This window comes from Alexandromys fortis, unplaced genomic scaffold (assembly GCF_014885135.2).
Source record: "Alexandromys fortis isolate MF-2015 unplaced genomic scaffold, M_Fortis_MF-2015_v1.1 scaffold_5, whole genome shotgun sequence".
Taxonomy (NCBI): Eukaryota; Metazoa; Chordata; class Mammalia; order Rodentia; family Cricetidae; genus Alexandromys; species Alexandromys fortis.
The window spans coordinates 1,662,567-1,681,175 of record NW_026067924.1 but is presented as its reverse complement, the minus strand read 5'-3'; the positions used below and the strand labels follow the sequence as shown (position 1 = coordinate 1,681,175).

General features: G+C 44.0%; 1 long non-coding RNA gene across 1 annotated transcript; it reads left to right on the top strand.

The window, feature by feature from the left end:
* Positions 1–436: 436 nt before the first annotated feature.
* LOC126501552 (uncharacterized) lies at positions 437–18,480 on the top strand. Its single transcript, XR_007591712.1, has 4 exons — positions 437–872; positions 2,455–2,574; positions 13,410–13,502; positions 18,290–18,480. It is a non-coding gene; the product is annotated as an uncharacterized lncRNA (long non-coding RNA).
* Positions 18,481–18,609: the final 129 nt, after the last annotated feature.

Sequence of the window (18,609 nt, the reverse complement as noted above, 5' to 3'; positions counted from 1 at the left end):
GCTCTTCTTAGAAATGTACCCACAGATGGAGGAAGCAGAAGGACTAGGGGGAAAAATGAAGCTGCAGAGGTTTCTTGTGATTTTCTGCTTTGCTGTTTTGTTTTAAGATCAAGGGGTTAAAGCAAAATAATATCCAAAATTCTACTACAGCAGAGAGGAAGAAGCAGCTAGATGCCCAGATGGGTAAGGTGTCCCTCAAGAAGATGTTCATCATGGTTAGCTAAACCTTTCCAGCAGAAGGTACCACACACCACAGGAGGAATGTCAGCTGAGAAACAATGGCATGTTTGGCCAATGGCACCATGGTTCTGTCTAAGGGAAAGGAACCCCCATGTAAGACCTCGCTGCACCTTCTACATATTGATCTCTCTTTAATGTAGGAGCCAGTGACTTCTCTGGCCTATCATGATATTAGGATCCATAGATAACAGTGTTCAGGGTTTTGTTAGATTAATGATACTTTCCTAAATGAGCCATCAGAGATGGTCCCTGAAATGTTGGTTTATAAAATAGAATAATGTTTATTTTCATTTATCATTAGATTACAGCCAACCAGGCTGGCCCACTTAGAAAACAGTAGTAGAGTCTCCAAAATCTTCTGTTTTCAAATACCACGGCATCCAGTTGATGTGTTTCAGAGGATTTTATCATCACAGTAGCGGTATTAGTAAAGCATTGGTGCCCTGGAAAGGCTACTTCTCATATTCAATTATTTCCTAGTAGCTATCTGCAGACACTCAGAGCAAGGATGAAGTCCAGGCTGGGGCCAGTCTCCTAGTCTCCTTATCTGCCCCTTTGCTGCCGTCATCCCAGATACAGTGAAACACCAGCACTCTGCAGAAGTGAGCTTTGGCAGGAGCTGGGGAGGAAAGGTGAAGGGGAAGGCATAAGAGAGGAGGGGAGGGGAGGGGAGGAAAGGGGAGGAGAGGAGAGAAATGGAGATGAGAATGAGAGGGGAGAGGAGAACAGAGGAGAGGAGAGGAGAGAGAAGGGAGGAGAGGAGGAGAAGGAAAAGGAGGAGAGGGGAGGGGAGGAGAGGAAAGGGTGGGGTGGGGTGGCTAGAAGAGCAGTTTAAATGAAATAATTGGTCCTCATGAGCGTCCTAGATCTATGGAATTAGTAGCTGCGTTGACATTGTAGATCCCTGCAATTGTTTTCCAGACACACTCGGCTGTGTGGATTTTCTTTGTAAAAAAGTAAAAGATATCAAGGCCCCATAAAACTTCCTGGAAGAAAAAAAAGCCACACACATTAATTGGATTCTTGGCAAAAGACTGAAAAAAAAAATGTCCCAGAACTGATGAAACAAGTTATTTTTAGACAATTCCGCTCTAAAATATGTCGATTCCTCTCTGAATGAGTTCACAGCGCATGCCACAGACTGGTTTGGCCCGGTCCATTTGGCGGAGGAGGGGTTGAAAACGCCCCATTTTTCCTTTTTATTGTGCAATAAACTAAGATGAACAGTCTCTCAGCCCGGTCTGGGGAGCATTCCTCCATGGAAAGCTCTTTGGTCAGTTTCTCTCTACATTCTTGCCTTCATGTGAGCACTTTGCTCAGCTTTTACAACCCCAACACATTAATAGATAGTTCTTTCCACCGTTCATTTCGCTTTCAGCTGTCCCCAGTTTTAACCCACTAAATAAGTAAAGCTCACACTAATGAATGCTTCACCAGATTTATTTCCCTAAACTCCATCCCTCCACCACCTGGGTCTTCTTTCTTTCTTTGTTTCTTTCCTTGTTTCTTCCTTCCTTCCTTCCTTCCTTCCTTCCTTCCTTCCTTCCTTCCTTCCTTCCTTCCTTCCTTTCTTTCTTTCTTTCTTTCTTTCTTTCTTTCTCTTTTCCTTTCCTTTCTGTGCTCTACGTAGCCTCCCTAGGAAGAAGACTCACACGGGTGGTTAGAGATCTAGCCATGTGATAAGAGACCTGCCAGCAATCAGCAGGTCTCACCTTCCTAGTCTTAAAATGGAATTAGTGAAGACAGTCCAGATGGTGCTGACAGGAGTTAGCTGACTGCACGGTCCCAGCGCAAACACAATCCCTGCCTCTCAAATGCTCTTAATCTCAAGGCAAATGAGGGAAATGGGGCTTTTGGAGGCCTTGCTTCACATTCCCTGGTGATTAGAGGACCAAATGCTAGTGACTTAAAGTGACTTTTTTTTTTTTTATCAGGTACAAGAAGTCTTCTAAATCATCAAGGGATTACAAAGGTCTCTTTAAAATCCCTTGTCATTAGAATTAACAGGAATTCAAAGTTTGCCTATGTTTCTGAGTCTTTCCTAGCTGAGATTTTAAGTGTATCCTATAGCTGTATACTTATGCAATATACAGTGTGCACCAATATATAGTATATAGAAACAGTGTATTGTGTATTTAAGAGGAAAAGCAATTTTAATTTTCCAGGAACACAGGCCCTGGATACTGAGGTGTCTCCTGTGTGCTTTGTTAACAGGACTTCTCTTGTGCACATCCTGAACAAGCTTTGGAATCTGATGCAAACAGGAATCCAGAGTGTTTACTTCTCTGTGTTTCCAGGAGCCTCGAATTTGGCACCAGAGTTAAAATAGTCTCGGTAAATATACGACTTGCAATTGTTTTATTATGTTTATCTGTTGTGGGGTGGGGGAAGTCAGTGTGCATGCCGTGTGTGTGTGTGTGTGTGTGTGTGTGTGTGTGTGTGTGTGTGTGTGTGTAGGTCAGCGGACCACTTCCAGGAGTGAGGGCTTTTCCCCTCTACCATGGGGGTTGCAGGGATCAAATGTGGGTCATCAGATCTGCCAGCAAGTGTCCCATTGCTGAACCATCTTGCCATCCCCAAACATCCTGCTTTTCCAGGCCAGGAAAATCTGGAGGCCGTCTGCCCTCAGACTCTCTCCATCCCTAACTCATTCTCTAGAAAACCGCCCGGGGGTCACAAATGATCAGTTGAGTTTAGTGTCAAGCTTTAAGTTTGAATCTGGTAGAATGCACACACCTTATTGAAACATTTTCAGACTGTGATCTTCAGCTAGGCCTTAACGTGAAGGAAGATTTCCGACTTTTTCTTGCCTTTACTTAGGTATGTGTGTCTCTGTGTGTGTGCACACACCATAACCCACTGTATAGAGGTCAGAGAATAACTTGCTTGCAAGGTTCTCTACTTCCACTGTGTGGGTTCCAGAAATGAAGTGGGTGGCAAACACCTTTAGCTGCTGAGTCATCTGAGGTTCTGACCGAGTTCTCAGAGATTTTTGACATGGGGAGGGGAAGAGTTCAGGGTCTTGGGTTGGTGGAGGATAATGAAGGAAGGTCTTATACTAGTGGACACGAACTCATCCTGACTCTGGTAACATAACTGCATATATATGAAAAAAAATAGTGGGGAGAGGCGCTTCTAAATCTTGGTGTACTGCCTCTCTGGATGGGAATGGGGCAGGACTCTAAAACCATCTCCTATTTCTGGAAGTTTCTTGTGGCCATCCACTGATCTGCGCAGGCGTTGGGGTTAAACCTGCTGCAGCGAGGAGGCCCTAGACATTCGTCGCGATCACATATTCTTTGTGACTTCTTTGCTGCTGGTTTTGGTTATGATTCTTAGGGTCGAGTGATGCAAACACTTGGTCTAGCATCGCATAGTTCGCAGTAACTACCGCGAACTTGGGATCTTTCCTTGTGATATTTTTGTCTGGTTTGATATCGGGGCAATCTTGTCTTGTATTTGCCGAGGATCACACAGTTTCTTTGGAAAGATTAATGTATCCTTGGCCCAGGAAAACTTAAGCTGGCAAGGCTACCAGAGTATCACATTTCAAGCTGGTACCCAAGGGGTGAGCCTCCATGCCTCCCTTGGTGTCAAGTCAGGTTATAATCCAGTGCTAACCTAACAGACTCAAAACTATCGCTCAGTTTCACCACCAGCCCCGGTGCTGGTGGCCTCAGTGGCCTAGGGCTTTGAGCCTACACCACATATACATATAGGGCAGCCTTTGTGGATTGTCCCAGATTCTCCTAAGGGCCTTACTAGTCCCGAATAAGGGCTTGGCTCCTGTGATCCCTGGCTTTATGCACGTCTTCTCAGTGTAAGGTGGGAATCCTCAGTTCTAGTCATCATATTGAGACCAGCAAACTAAGTCTCCAGGCTGTTGCTGTGGACACACACTCCAGGTCTGGTCAGTACCAGGATAGCCCAGGTTTCCGGCTAATTTAGAGACAAGTTGACCTGCACAGCCCAGACCTCAGGCTATCCAAAAGCCAAATTGATATCTCTAAACCCAATTACCAAGCCAGTCTGAATGGACATGGTCTCTCCAGGCAGGTGACTTGTTCTAGCATGAGACCAGCATTTGCGGATATAGGTCTAGTGGACTTAGGTACTAAGTCTATTTTAGCATCTATGTGGCCACACAACACTCAAGATAAAGACCTACCCACCACCAGAGGCCCATGTAGCTACAGGCTGAAGGTTGACTCTCGCAGACATAGGTTCCAAGCCCACTCCTATTCAAAGTGACAGGCCTATTGTAGTTCCGGGCCCAACTCAATGTTCTTGGGCACCTGGTTCATGGTTCATAGTCAGACTTTGTGATGGGCACACTGACCAACTACCGATGACCCTCAGGGTTTTTCTGCCTCATCTCCCCCTCACCCCACCCCTCACTGAGGTACTGAGTGAATGCCTCTGTGTATAGCTTTTTATGGGAGCGCTGGGGCTCAAACTCAGCTCTTCTTGCTTTGTGTGGCAAGTACGTTAGCATCTGCACCACTTCCCCAGCCCAGCTTTTATTTGTGAATCCAGGAGAAATTGTAAAAAAAAAAAAAAAAAAGTTACATGTGCAAACTTATAATAAAAGTAAAACCATTTGTATTATCAATTCTAAGCAATCAAGTTCTCATTTTTCTCAAGTGATATAAAATGAAGTTGTATAAGAGTTAATAAAATGATCATTATGTTAATTGTTACTTTAATTAATTATGGATTTGAGTTATATTTGTTAGCAAAAGCAGTGCAGACCCTGGGAAGTGTTAAAAGGGGGGGGGTCAGTCCAAAACATAAAATATGATAACGTTAAGATTTTATGTGAAATTAATTTCCGCATTAGTTAAATTTCAATCTCTTCTAGACCAAGGACAATCAGTTTTATTAACTGTGTCAACAATGGCTTTCATACATTGTCTGAATTTCAGAAAACTAGATAGGACTGTTTAGATGGGAGAACTCCCCCATCCTCCATCAAATGAATTATTAGCAAACCTTGCTACCTCTGGGGCACACAATCCTCCCCAAAGACACTGTTCTGTTATTAAATTACTTCCTTTCTAAAGGCCAGACCATCTTCTCAGTAGATCCCTAAATCACACTCCTTCTACATCAGTGCCTGTTTACACAGCTTAGATACATGGGTAGTCCATCAGCCTCCTGATGCGGTGGCCCGTCTTTAGACATGCTAATTTGTCACATCTTTACAAACTCATTTGCTCCTTGGTAATGGGTTTTCCCAGTAATTCCCAGTCATGTCATAGCAAATGAAATCAACACTAATAATCACATTGCTACATAGCTCTTTCCTCATGGGACTCTCCAAATGGCTTCCAGACTGGGTGGAATCAGTTTTCAAAACCCCCTTGAAAGGAGAGAAGGGGGAGAAGGCCGATTTTCCATCAAGGTGGGAGTAATTATGGCTCTCGGGGTCAAATCACCACCCCGAGCCATGCGGTCCATCTGGCTTGTAGCATTCTCGCTTTGACAGTAGTTTCCCACAAGCTCAAAGGCACCTATTTGGCTGTGGAGCCTCTTATGCCGGCTGTGGGAGCATCATATTGTCATCGCAGCTGCCGTGACAGTTTCCAGGGCTCTGAAAATTGCTCTTGACACGACGGGCAGAATTTTTTATGTCCTGTCATCAGGAATGTTTCATTTCCTTGTTTTATTTTTTTCCTATAGCACTAGCTATATTTTGGATGCTGGATGCTTCCCCAAGGCCAAGGCTAAAGGCTTGGGAATGACCTCCTGTAGCTATTTGGGAGGCAGAACCTAGAGAGAGGTCTTTAGGTCATTGGCTGTTAGGCTCTTCAAGGAACTTGGGCCATTTCCTCTTTCACTTCCAGTCCATGTAGTGAGCCGTTTCATCTGCCTCGTGCTTCCTTGTCATTGACACACTATCCAGGCATCTGAAAGTAATACACCTTCTTGATCACCGAGAAGAACCTCTCAAACCATGAGATCTGTTAGTTATCTCAGACATTCTGTTGCAGCGACAGAAAGTGAATCACATAGCACAGTACCCATGGATTTTCTTTCTAGAAACCAGGGTTTAAAAGAGCCCTAACTTGTCTTATTCGGGGCTGTGCTTCCAAAGCCAGGTGTGCAATAGGAGCTCATTCAACACCGATCTATGGAAAGAGTGAACCGTCGTATGAATCACACTGCTGTGGAATATTATTTTAACTAGGCAAAGATGCGTTATATTTGTTTATGCTGTGGAATATTACTTTTAACTGCATAAAGGTGTCTTACGTTTGGTTATACCGCATTTGTTTAATTAGGTAAAGATGTGTTGCATTTGTTTTGCTTTGCCTGCCTAAGGGATCTGATTGGTCTAATAGAAAGCTGAACGGCCAATAGCAGAAGAGGGATAGGTGGGACTGGCAGGCAGGGAGGACAAGTAGGAAGAGAAGCCTAGGCTTGCGAAGACAGGAATGAAGAGAACAAGGGACACGCCAGAGCTGGGCAGCCACCAGCCAGACATGAAAAGCAGTGAAAAGTAAGATCTACAGAAGGAAAAAAGTGAAAAAGCCCTGAGGCAAAACGTAGAAGAGAAGCAGATTAAAATAAGAGCAACTACGGCTAAGCATCCATAACTAATAATAAGCCTCCATGTCGTGATTCAGAAGCTGGTTGGTGACCTAAAGAAAAAGCCTGGTCCCTCATACTGTCCTTCAATAGGGAGGAGGAGCTGATAAAACCTACATGAAAATTACTGTATTTATGAGCAGCCGCATCTCAAGCGAGCTGTCCAACTTCGCTGACTTTCAGGTGGGTTTGGGCGGAAATGCATTAGTAAAACAAATCTTACGGGTGACCTGGGATTAGGTGATGTCCCACTGTCAGTTCATGATAGGTCCCAACTCACACTAGAAGGGTTGTTGGTGTGGGGTAGGAGGGGGTGAGGAGGGAATACTTCACCATTCACCATTCTAGTGGCTTCTCACAGGGAAGTTTTTGACTGTACTTCTTTTATTTTCTCTCGCTACCGTTGAAATCCTAAAGCTAAGACACATTCCTTCAACAGTCAGGGACACAGACTTTGGCATGAATGCCAGGGCTTCAGGGACAACTAGTACGTCTAGCAAGTATGAACACAGTGTTTGAGAATTCCTTGTTCCCCACACATGGGCCACAGGGCTGCATAACACAGAACCCCACTGGGGGAAGGTTTTGAGAAAGGCCTGGCAGGTCCACAGCATCCCACAGTATTTGGCATTCACCAAAAGGAAGAAGGAAAGAAAGGGAGGTTGGCTGAGTCGCCTGAAGCCGGGGGTTGGCTTTGCTGAATGGAGCTTTTCCTTTATGTGGGCAGAGCAGGAAGCCAAAGGAGCCGCTTGCATTCCTAGACCCCTGCTCACCAGTTCTTCCCCCACCCTTCCTGTTGAAATAGGAGGTGCAGAGCAGAGACAGCTAAGGAACCCAGCCCACTCCCGAGCTTTGTGTGCAGAAGCTTACCAGCGTCTCGGAGTACTGAGGGAATGTTTTAGCAGTTACCTTAAGCAAGCAGTACTTTATAATTGCAGTAATGAAGTGGCCAAGGCAGTTATTCCTCACACCACAAGGAGTAGATACATACAGAGCGTTTCCCAGTTTTCAGGCAACAAATACAGGAACACCACCTTTAAGATCGGCACTTTCCATGTGTGAGATACCTTTATCATTACTAATACTCAGGCTATGTTTTTCAGACTGAGGAGAGAGGGTACAAGAGTTTCAGAGGCAGAATGTGCAAATAAAGATTGCTGTTCCTAAACAGCTGAGAGTGCATAGATGCACCGGTGTGCGTGCACCCATAATGCATGAACACACGCTGCCTTTGCAGGGCTCCTATTTCCTAAATTTCCCTCCCCTACATTTTTGGACAGAGTGGTCATATAGGAGCCCTGCACCATTTCTATTACTTTACCTAGAAATTCCCTATTCCTTCAACTTCAATCTTACCCATTCTTCTAGGACAATTCTTCCCAAAGCATTGTACAATGGCCTACATTCTGCTTTATCTAAACGTCTACGACATGTCTATGCAATGGGAAGTTTGTCATTGTAACCGGAAGAGCAGAGTAAGCTAACGCCCTTCACAATACTTGGCCCACTGCCCCCATCTCCAACAGAAAAGGGAACGTTTGAGACTGTCCCACAAAAGACTAATAAATCCTGACTTTTCCCTCTAATGCAAGGAAAATCTCTGAAATGCTCCCCCAGAAATGTGAAGTACCCAACACACAGCAAACAGTCTCTCGAGCAGTGGTGGTTCTTAACCTGTGGATAGAGGCCCCTTTTGGTCAAACAACCCTTTCCCAGGGGTCACCTAAGAGCATTGGAAAACACAGATATTAGGGGAAGAGGATGACCTAAATCCTAACCCTGGGGAGACTGGAGGTACTGGGTGGGACTGAAGGAGTTAAAATGCAATGGAAGACAATTATTGTATTAGCATAACAAAGGTTGAACTAGAGCAAGAAAACCTGCAGATTCCTTGATATTGAAATGGAGAACATGATTTTGAAAGTTAATGGTTGGTTTTGGAAGGTGGCGTTGGTGATATGTGTGTACACGTGTGCACTTGTTTCTGTGGTTGTCTGCAAGACACGGAGCAGGTCCATTGTCTGCAGCTCATGTTGCGAGGGAGATTCTTCAGGAACCTGAAGTTCAAAGTCCCTCTGAAATCCCATATAGGATATAGTTCATTGAGCTCTTACTTTGTGTCTAGCAATGTCTTCCCATGGCCCAGGAGCTCCCAGACCCAAGTGAGAGGATTTGATAAAGGACCAGATGTTCTTCTGAGTAAGGTGGGCACAAATATTTGTCAATTTCTGCTTCTTACCTGTGAGTTGAATGTGACCAGCCACCTCAGATTCCTGCTGTCGTGGTGAATCCCTGTTACTATCAGCCAAATTAACCCCTTTTTCCTTAACTTGCTTCTTGTCAGTTATGTTGCTACAGCAACAAAGACAGGGAACTAATAAGACAGCTAATAGCATAGTAAGAGATGGGAGACCAGCTGATCATTCTAATAAAGATAAATAATATTGCAACGTGGAAAGGAAAGCTAATTATAGAAAAGTTCTCTTTCCTCCCGTAAACATCTTACCAAGAAATCTAATCTTAGGAGTTTTGATTTTCTTTATTCCATTTTTTTTTCTGATTATTTTTACCTGACTTTTTCATTTTTTAAACATCTATCAGGGGACTAAAGAGATGGCTCAGTGGTTAAGAGCGCTAGCTGGTCTTCTAGAGGTTCTGAGTCCAGTTTCCAACAACAACATGGTGACTCACAACTATCTGTGGATGAGATCTGGTGCCCTCTTCTGGCCTGCAGGGATATATACAAGCAGAGCACTGTATACATAATAAATAAATAAATAAATCTTTATAAAAAATTTACCAGGTTATGGGGCTTTCTCAAGGTAAGTTAGTTTTGCAGAGGTGGAAGGAGAAGATGCTGTTCTGCTCAGAGGAATAACACAGTCCAGGCCCCTGCTGTCTTTTCATCTATAGGGGCCAAAAATTCTCTTTCTTCTGTGGAGGATCAAGATTTGAGACCTAGAAGTTGATTGACTGTGGACATATGAATGGGAGAGAAACGTACTGAGCTGTTTTGTATATTGGGCATCATTGGAGGATAAATACCAAAATTACAGTGGAATCTAGAAGCTTCCATACCGTCTTCTTGGGGAAGGGGAATGAGAGCTGCAGCCAGCTTAGAGGAAGAATTAGTAACTTTTAGAAGAAGAATGGGCCTTAAACACTGAGGACAGCAGGGGACCAATGTCATCAGGGCCCTGGGTGTTGCTTGACTTCATGGTCATCCTCCGTGGAGTGAGGTTTTTTCCCCTTTGTTAGGGCAAGTTAAGAAGGACATGGTCATTTTTGTTGGATCTGGGGTTCAGGTGATAATGTAGTTTTAGAGAAAACCTTCTGAATGTTACCTAATGTAAGTCCAAGGGACAGATATCGGGTACCATTTCTGAGCGTCCACACTTCCTCATACTCTCAATGCACATTCTCCCCCCGACCTTTCTCTCTCTCTTTTTATTTTTTATTTTTTTTAAAAGAGAAATCTCTTGGGGCTTATGAGATTTGTTCTTTTTGTTCCTGTCTTTACATCAAAATTGGCTGTGTACAATATAATCCTATGACTCACTTGGAAAAATACAAAGGAAGGCAGGTGATTTTCTCTTTCTTCCTTCTCTTTTTTCTATTTCTTTGTTTCTTCCCTTCTTCCTCCCTCCCTCCCTTCCTCCCTCCCTTCCTCCCTCCCTCCCTCTCTCTCTCTCTCTCTTGGATAAAGCTAAAGCAGGGAGGAGCACCCAGGATGAGACCACCCAGGGTTCTGTGCATTCATACTTGGCAACACCTGAGTATCTGTGGTCTCCTTCCTCCTAGCCAGTTGGACCCCAATCCACCCTTCTCAGCTCTTCTACACCAGCCTACTTCTGAATCTCTTACACACCAGCCATTCTGCCTCCTGAAAATGCCTGGGTTTCCAGGCTCAACTATGCCTCCTTACCCAAAGGAGCTACCTCTTTCCCTTGCCCTTCCCCCAATCTCGTGGAGCCCTACCCTGTCCTGAAAGCATTGCTACAATTCCATCTCTGTTACACAGCCATTCTCGCTCACCTCTCACCTGGAAGGCACCTGGTGTCCTCATGAGACGCTGATCTCATTCATGTACTTGACAAGTATGTGTAGAGCACTAGAATTTACTAAATAAATACAGTGCTAGGTGGGAGGAATACAGCGATGATGGAGACGCCATGAATAACCCTTCTGTCCTGTGGCCTGGCTATAGGTTCATTGCAGGTCCTAACTGGGTCGAACAGTGCTTTGTAATCCCAGCAAGAGAGTCAGTATTCATAGAATATTTTGGTCTGGAGGACTGATGGATACAAGCTTTATTTTTTTTTTTTTCATGCTGATTTTGAATCCAAACCATAAGTGATCCTGCTAAATAACCAAGGCTGCATGTGGAAAGAAGAGGGAAACATTTAGTTCCTATTATAAGTACCACATGATTGTTTTCTCCATCAAATTTCGAATTCTGCTTTTACCAAACGTATCTCAGGGAAACACCCTAGGGCCCAAAGGAGACAGCAGTTGTAAACAGCTTCACTTCCAGTTGGGAGACAGTGCTGAATTCCTATCTGTGAAATCCCAGCTCTCCTTGCCCTCTAAGGGGATATGAGCTAGGTCTTGAGTGCATCTGTGTGTTTAGCCCCTAGCACTGGCCTAGCAGTGAGCTCAGCCCACAAACCACCAGGCAAGGAGTTGAAAACAAGATAGACAGCCTTGGAGCAAAAGGAACAGCATTGCTCAAGGGCCTGGAATCTCCATCCCCCAAAGCCAACTGCTGGTTAGCCACATCACTTCATTAGTGACCTTGTTCTTTGGTACACAGATTCTTCCCCGTACACTGTGTCTTTTTCTTCTCCTCCCCACCAACATGGGTTCACGCTAAAAGATGACAAACAGCACATGTAACTGGTATTTTCCTAAGGTTTAGGAGATGGCTATGGTTCCCGATGACTTAAATGAAAAACAAATGACATCAGCTGCTTCCTTCTCATAGGCAATACCATTTTAAAAGAACTCTGAGGTTTTGTTTATAAAAATATACCGACGATTATGTAACAAGTGAGACTTCTGTTTTTACCGATTTTCGTTTCAGTTCATGGAGATTCAAAAAATGTCAGCCCTCATTTGATTGGATTTAAGGCCCCCACCATGAGCTAGAACTCATTCCTGACACTGTTCATGTGGCCAAGAACATGAGACTCAATAGGCCGTAGGCCCAGGGGATAATCAAATACGACTGTTATGATAAAAGAACATGGCAATAAAACGACCCCTGATGACATCCTTTATACCCATAAATCAGCGTCTAGCTCAGCTACCACAAGAGAAGTTTTCTCCCACAGCAGACGGGAACCTGAGACAGAAACCCACAGCTGTACACTGTGCAGAATGAAAGGCTTTAGAACATTCAGTCCTAAACAGGATGCCTTCATCAAACCCTCCCCTCAGAGCTCAGCGAACTCTGCAGAAGAGAAGGTAGGACGATTGGAAAAGCCAAAGGGCATGAAGTATCCTCCGAGGAAGCAGTGTCCCCCGGACATGACAGGAAGGACACACGTGTGAACTCACAGAGACCGTGACAGTGTGCACAGGGGCCACGTAGGTCCAATCCAGATGGGGTCCAGCCCTGAGGAGCGGAAATAGACACAGGTTCCCATCGCTACCGAGAAGCTATCTCCAACTGACAACTGCTCACGAAAGAATAACTAGTTTTCTTCCCAGGAGGCTCACTGGGTGTGCAAACCACACTTACACACTCAAGGCAGGCCCCATGCCCAGAAGTAGAAGGCTAACACAAAACTAATTCAATGATATTTGGGGGGAATTTTTTTAAAATCTTATTGGCCTTTTGCTTGTATATTATGGTTTCTGACTGTTTAAGTTTTGTTTTATTGGGTGTGTGTGTATTTTAATTTCGAATGGTTTATTTTATTTGTCTGACTGTTTGTTTATTGTTTATCTGTCTGAAGAGAGAGAAAAAGGCATGGAATTGGATGGGTGGAAGGTAGAGAGGATCTGGGAAGATATGGGGAGGAAATGGTGAACAGAATACACTGTATGCAAAAATTTTATTATCGATTTAAAAAAAAAAACAGTCAACTCACTCCCCTCAAAAAATTTCAACCTTTAAACTTTCACACTTGCTTGAGTAGCGAGGTACTGAGATCTACGGGAAGAAGACAACATATGGAGGACGCATTTGCTGCCTTAGATTAGTACTGACCACAGGATTTCGGGGGACCCTGTGATATCAACCCGTGAGTCACATGACAGTAGGTAAGAAACTGCATATTCTCCCAGGGCTCACTGTGCCCTTTAACACCTAAGCTGGGGGAAGCGCTGCCCCCCCACACACACCTCTTGCTCACACTTGGTTGGCATGCCAGTGGTTTCTGGAGAAGCATTTGCGTGACGAACAGTAAAAGACTGTCTTGGAGCTATGCTGAGCCTGTCTGAGGAGCCATTATTGGAGTTCTGTTAGCCTGTGGTGGATTTGAGTAAGAACAGCTCTGTGGCTATCATAATCCGGTCTGTAGGCATGTGGGGGAGGAGCGTGCTCAATAGGTCCATGTCTTGTCTTCCCACAGTGAGGCTGATGATGGCTGTGCTGTGATTGGATGTCGGTGTCCTCCACATCCCTCCTGCCCTGCCCTGTTCATACAGAAACCCCCATCACCAAGGTAAGATTTGGAGGTTAAGTCTTTGAGAGTATTAAGTTTAGATGAAACCACTAACGTGTTCTACATACACACACACACACACACACACACACACACACACACACACACACACCGCACTCCATGCACTGTAGGACTAGTGACCTTATAAGAAGAGAAAGAGAGAGATTAGAGTTCTTGCTTTCTCTGCCATGGAGGAACAGAGAGGATGGCCATCTACAAACCAGGGAGGGAACCTGCACCAAGAACCAGACATGTTGGTGTCTTGTTCTTATACTTCTCAGGTTTCCAAAAGTGTGAGACACAGATGTCTGTTGTTTAAGTTGTCCAGCCTGGGGCATCTGGCTACAGGAACCTGATGTGACTGTTCTTCATGAGAAGAAAAACGCTCAAGCTTGGCTCTTTGAAACCCAGAAACACCCTTTCTCTTACTCACCTAAAATTTCTATCAATTAGCAGGGCAGGAGTGGCACATGCCTTTAATCCCAGCACTCCGGAGGCAGAGGCAGGTGAATCTCTGAGAATTTGAGGCCAGCCTGGTCTATAGAGTGACTTTAAAGTTACAGAGAAACTCTGTCTCAAACCCACCCTCTCCCCCAAAAATCTAACAACCGGTATTTTTATACACATTTCTCTTTCACCTGTCTAGTCTTATCTCCTGCTCCTGACCGCCTTCCCCATATCAGTATCACTGTCTAGGTAGATCCAGCTACACACACATTGAGACTCAGCTCAGGCAGGCTCTCCTCCCTGTGTCCTTTTCTGAAAGCATTCTTCCTCTTACCTCCAGCTCAGATCTGGGATCTCCCATCCTCTAAACACTCACTACACATCTGAGCAGGTCTGAAAATGAAAGCATCATGCCAAACGGTCCCCAGACCTTGAGCTGGAAACTAATGGCTGTAGCAGGTACAAAAACAAGAGGCTGAAAACCTGTGGCAGTTATTTTCCACTCCACTCTCTGCCCTCCAGCCATGGTGCTACCTTCTTTGTGGTAGGAAGACCACAGCAAATCTCCAAGATGTGAGATGGCCATTTATGTGTGAAGCCATGTGCTGACAGGAGGACTGAGGACACGGTGTCCTCACCCTGGGTCACACCACTCTCTACCCTGGGGTTTAGCTACCCCATAATTTCCTAGCAAACTCCTATTTTGGATTATCTAAAGGTTACATGAAATTCATTTCTAATGAAAATGTAAGAACTCTGTAAGAAGCCAAGTTGGGGAGACTGCTTTACCTTAGGGGAAGAGTGGCCAACTCAGAAAATCTGCCAAGTTTTGAACTGGAGTGATGGGTTTCTGTGGCTCCCCGACCAGTACGGATACTTGTAATAAGAATAACAGAGGAAAAGAGTCCAGCCTCAGAAGAATTTTCCCTCTACTCAGCTGAAAATTAAACCAGACAGGCAATTACCAGGGTTTTGCCATAATATATACTACGCGGGCACCGCACTGATGGCACGTTCCATGTTGCGTGGTTAATACTCTGAACTTTGCATCTAATTATCTTGTTAGGTCTGATATTTTCATGTGGTGAATGCCTGTAGCTGAAAGTCAAGTGAGAGAGAGGCATGGGCGGGCAAGGAAAGCACAGGTCCAGTAAAGCAAGGCCTGTTACAAGTATGACCACCATGGCAGTGGACCACAGTGAGGGTGGGGACAGTGTGCCCTCGGAGACTGAAGATGTGCTCTAGCGGCGGGGCTGAGGAGCACTGGCTTTAACACCATAGCGACTGCTCTCTAACTCGTTTTGTTCCTCACGCAACCATCCTGCCACAATTATACCTCTTGGCTCTTTCTTCATCTTTATGATTTGAGGGCATTCTGAGTGCTTTTATAGTGCTCTCTGCATTTAACGAGAGAGGGAGAGGAAGAGAGAGAGAAAGAGAGTATGTAAAAATGCAGTTCTTCGTATTTTAATTTTTTTAAAGTTCCTAGAGAAAATTCTAATGTTCTAAAACATTCTGACTTCATTAGCAAGAAAGGAAACAGTTCTGTGAATGCTGAACATGAACTCAGGTCCATTTCAATGGCTTATTCAAGTGACTTTCTGCTGTGAGCCTCTGGATGCTCTTAGGGTGTTGATTTCCTTTACCGGGAACTGAATTAAATCCTATCTTAATCATGTTGAACATGATAGATTAGGTAAACCAGGCTGCTGTTCAATTTTTTGCTTTTGTTTTACTTTCTAGCATCTGGTCCATGTTTGCACTCTTCCCACCCCACTTTCTCCACACCCTCCAGTTCTCTGTCTGATGTTTTGTTTCCTTAGGTTCATTTCCTACTTTTTCTAATGTCCTTATTTCTCCATTGGAATGAATATAAAACTTTCACCATGGCGATGCCTGGAATTTTCCATCCCGGCATTTGATTCCACTGCTCCACTGAGGAGGTCTGTGGACACAATTTGACGCAATCATATTCTAAATAGTAGAATTTCTAGAGAGAAGATTTGTATTGTTTTCTCCAGAGTGGTGGACAGGCATGTGGACATTCAGACTGAAGAGCCAAAGTGCCACTTACTTGAACAGTAGCTTATAATGTATATTGTTGTCTATCATATAATTATATATCTGACTATGTGTTTTGAAAAAGTCAGCATGTATATCACAGTTGTGTTCTGCCCTCCCCAAAAGTTGAGCTATCAGAGACCTTTAGGAAGGTGTACTCTTTGTATGGCCACTCAGTATCATAAGTGAGTTAAACTTGGGGTATAGGACTAATCATCTCTGCCCTCTTATTATTTCTGCCCTGTATCTTACTGTCTAGTTCACAATGAGGCTTTAAGGTTCATATTGAATCAAGCAATAAGAGTATATCCATAATTGAAATGAAATATGCAGCTGCCATTAGGATGGACATCTCGGGGCTGTGTTCCTTACTGGCATTTTGGCAACAACCTGTGTGACTGGAGACAACACACTCGGGTTTTGATGAGTTGTGCTAAAGCAAGAATGGCAAGACGTGAGAGTAGAGAAGGATTTACAGCCTGCGGCAGGTAAGGACAGCATCAGAGTCATCTCCAAAGCGATGCCTTCAGTGAAGAAAGTATGGAATTTTATTTAGGAGTCTGTGTACCTTCACATGAGAGAGCTCCTTAGTGCTAGGCATATTACTAAACATGCTTAGTTAAGGAGTACATTCCTGATGATGCTCAGCTTAAGGCTAACATTTAAGAAACAAACTGTGAAGCCTGTTTTAATTCAAGGTCACAGAGTACATCCTTAAAAGATAAGAAAGATGAGCAGAAATATCTCTGGGTATGTTCAGTTTGTATCATACAATTTGAGCTGAAAGTAAAGAAAAGGACACTTTGAAGGTGATGGTGGATTATCCCTAAAGGTGCCTAGCAACTTACCTAGCAACTAACACTCAGGGAACATCAATTAACAGTACTATTTGCTATTCTCTTGGTGGCCACATGGAGGGCTCTACAATAGCAGGTCAAGAAATATTTGATGAATCAAAAAAATTAAAACAAAAAGCCATTGAAAGAAGTTTCTGGAGAGCAATTCTTTGCTTTGCAGATCTGGAATGTGTCAATCAGTTATAGGGCCCTGGATGTGTTCTTAAGAACCAAAACTTGATTTCAAGAGAGCATAGTCCCAAAGCTATGCAGTGCCTCAGAGAATTCCTTACGATCCAAAAGTAAATTGATAGAGAACTTGGGTACTTGATTCTGGTTCTTCATTTCTTTATCACTTACCGTAATCGGTGAAGAATTCATTTACTGTGTTGTCTTAGCAAACAGAACTTTTATATTCATACTTTGTCATATGAGGTTGAGAAAACCAGCTCAGCTCACAGCAGTTTCTATGAGCAGTACCACTGAAGAGGTTGACCAGATGGCTGTGAGGGTGCCAATTTTCTTGAGCCCAAAATAAATGCATTCTTGGGTATGAAGCAAGTTCTAGATGGGAGCCACCTGCTGCATTACTCTACCATCTTCTGTGCGTACAGTATAATGGTTTTGAATTCCATAGGCTGAATTGTTGAAGCAGGCACTGGCCTCCGGGGTAGTTGGGAGAGCCTGTCTGTGCTCAGACATCCATAGAACGCTGTGTTGGGGTCAAATTCAAATAGGTGGTATAATAGAGGGGTCACTTCTGTATAGCATTGCAACCAAAGTGATCCTCAGGTCACAAATAAGCCACTGCTCCATGTGGGCTATTTGATTTTTTTTTTTCAGCAGTTCCCTCTGTTGAATAGGAAGAACATGAAATTTAGAGAGCCAGAATGGTCTAGAAAATACAAAAACCAAAACCTAATACCAATGTTTACTGACAATAGGAAGCTACTTACTTTTGGGGGTGGGGGACGGACAGGGTTTTACCATGTAGCTCTGACTGTCCCGGGACCCACTATGTAGAACAAGCTGGTCTCTAATTCACAGAGATCTGTCTCTCTCTGCCTCCAGAGGGCTGGGATTAAATGTGTGTGCCCCACAGCTGGCTACTACTTAACTTCTTGGAACTTCATTTCATCTCGTCTCATCATTAGACGGGAGGCAGAGGCAGGCGGATCTCTCTGAGTTCGAGGCCAGCCTGGTTTACAAGAGCTAGTTCCAGGACAGGAACCAAAAAGTTACAGAGAAACCCTGTCTCGAAAAAAAAAAAGTTACACTTACCTTGTGAACAGTTCCTATTTTAGATTTAAAAAAAAATGGGGTTTACTAATTCATATCACTTAGCAAACACCAAACAAAATCCCTTTTTCTTCATCGTGTTTTCTAATTTTGTTATTTTTATCTTTCTTTTTCTTCTCTCTTATATTTTGTCTCTACAACTAGGGAAACTACTCCAGCATAAAATGATCCTGTTAAAAGTGAGCTGTTTCTGAAGAGTGTACTGTTGCGTGGGGAGTCTATGATCCTGTTTTCCATTTCTACTGCATCTCTCTGTGGCTCAAAACAAGGCAGGTGTGTCCACAGAGAGTGGGAATTCCAAAAGTACGGACACTAGACAAGACTCGCCCTAAAGCTTCCCCCCCCCCCCCCCCCCCCCCCCCCCCTACTTAGGCGGGAGAAGTAGATTGAAGCCATATTAAGGTGTTTAGCTGTTAACTAAAAGTTTATAGGTTTGAATCCTATCAATCTAGAAGAGGATTTAG